The sequence below is a fragment of the Anopheles marshallii genome (genome assembly GCF_943734725.1).
Source record: "Anopheles marshallii chromosome X unlocalized genomic scaffold, idAnoMarsDA_429_01 X_unloc_236, whole genome shotgun sequence".
Taxonomy (NCBI): Eukaryota; Metazoa; Arthropoda; class Insecta; order Diptera; family Culicidae; genus Anopheles; species Anopheles marshallii.
Window position 1 is genome coordinate 10,001 of NW_026525820.1, and position 2,500 is coordinate 12,500.

The window sequence follows — 2,500 nt, forward strand, 5'->3', positions numbered from 1 at the left end:
TCAAAGCTCAACGTTAAGCTGTGTCCTGCACCACAATCGTTATATAATAAGCTTATCTCTAAGCTTTTTTGCGTTCAATGCTCAACGTTAAGCTATCCCTTCGCTTAGAACCTCGCTCTACATTTTGCCTTTGGACTTCTCGAAGCTCAACTTGTGAGCAGTTCCATGCACCACTATAGGTATCTCTTAGCTTAGTTCTAGCCATGTGCGTTCAAAGCTCAACGTTAAGCGGCCTCATGCACCACAACCCTTGTATCTTAAGCTTATCTCTAAGCTTTTTTGCGTTCAATGCTCAACGTTAAGCTATCCCTTCGCTTAGAACCTCGCTCTATATTCAACTTTCAGATACCTCAAAGCTCAACTTATGTGGTCTGCTATTGCTCTTGAACGGGTACAATATCTGGCAGAGGGGGGTTTTTGGCCCAAAATATGCAATATTAGTTTAACCTCGGCCGCAGAACCACATTTGACCAGGTCGAGAAAAAAATTTTTTCGTGACGACCTGGTCCCCCATAGTAGGGAATGAACATGACATCTTAACCATATTTGACCATTTTCAAATTTCTCGTCGCGGAATGATGACTTTACTAGTAAAATTTGTTCCGGGTAGGGACCTCCCATACAAAATTTTCATCGCTCCAAAAGTGATTTTGTTTCACTTTTCAACATTTACAAGGTCCATAAATCATGTTTTGAGACGATATGGAAAAAAAAATTTTTTGCCCGTCTCGACCAACTCGACCGATGGTGACCACAGTAGGGTGCTCCATACAAATTTTGCTTATGTGAAATTTTTCAGTGTAAAATAAGGTTTCTCCAATCGATCGCGGGTTTCACTTTTCATCATTTGCTAGGTCTAACTATGATGTTTTGAGTGGTCCCGCAAAAATTTTTTCTTGGACCGGGCCTTCCTTCCCGGCCCTGTCGGTGTGCTCTGCAGTAGGGTGCTCCATACAAATTTTGCTTATGTGGAATTTTTCAGTGTAAAATAAGGTTTCTCCAATCGATCGCGGGTTTCACTTTTCATCATTTGCTAGGTCTAACTATGATGTTTTGAGTGGTCCCGCAAAAATTTTTTCTTGGACCGGGCCTTCCTTCCCGGCCCTGTCGGTGTGCTCTGCAGTAGGGTGCTCCATACAAATTTTCCTTATGTGGAATTTTTCAGTGTAAAATAAGGTTTCTCCAATCGATCGCGGGTTTCACTTTTCATCATTTGCTAGGTCTAACTATGATGTTTTGAGTGGTCCCGCAAAAATTTTTTCTTGGACCGGGCCTTCCTTCCCGGCCCTGTCGGTGTGCTCTGCAGTAGGGTGCTCCATACAAATTTTGCTTATGTGGAATTTTTCAGTGTAAAATAAGGTTTCTCCAATCGATCGCGGGTTTCACTTTTCATCATTTGCTAGGTCTAACTATGATGTTTTGAGTGGTCCCGCAAAAATTTTTTCTTGGACCGGGCCTTCCTTCCCGGCCCTGTCGGTGTGCTCTGCAGTAGGGTGCTCCATACAAATTTTGCTTATGTGGAATTTTTCAGTGTAAAATAAGGTTTCTCCAATCGATCGCGGGTTTCACTTTTCATCATTTGCTAGGTCTAACTATGATGTTTTGAGTGGTCCCGCAAAAATTTTTTCTCTTAGCCAGTCAACCCTTTCGTCCATGTCGGTGTGTTCTGCAGTAGGGTGCTCCAACCAAGTTTTCCTAATGAAAGTTTTTCGTGGTTTCGTGTGAGTTAAAAACTCCGGAACTTGGCTTATTTTCACCATAATTTCCACCTATGGTGACCAACTCAATAAACGTTTTGTGCGTATCCTATGGACAGTTTTTCGCGTTCAACTTGGTGAACTAGGGTTGTTTTCCCGAAGGGTAGAAAAATCTGGACTTAGCCAAATTTTGAAATCTCCAACCAATCTTGGCCTGTTAGATTATCTTGGTTGGGTTGCTATGGGCTGCTACGGCCTACTTGATAGGCAATGTTTCAACTCTTGGAAGCTTTCGTGGTTGTTTAGAACTGTCCATGGCCTTCTTGATAGAAATGGCTTATGGTGGCCATGGACTTAGCAAAATTTTGAATTCTCCAACCAATCTTGGCCTGTTAGAGTATCTTGGTTGGGTTGCTATGGGCTGGTACGGCCTACTTGATAGGCAATGTTTCAACTCTTGGAAGCTTTCGTGGTTGCTAAGCACTGTCCATGGCCTTCTTGGTAGAAATGGCTTATGGTGGCCATGGACTTAGCCAAATTTTGAAATCTCCAACCAATCTTGGCCTGTTAGATTATCTTGGTTGGGTTGCTATGGGCTGCTACGGCCTACTTGATAGGCAATGTTTCAACTCTTGGAAGCTTTCGTGGTTGCTAAGCACAGTTCGTGGCCTTCTTGGTAGAAATGGCTTATCGTGGCCATGGACTTAGCAAAATTTTGAATTCTCCAACCAATCTTGGCCTGTTAGAGTATCTTGGTTGGGTTGCTATGGGCTGCTACGGCCTACTTGATAGGCAATGTTTCA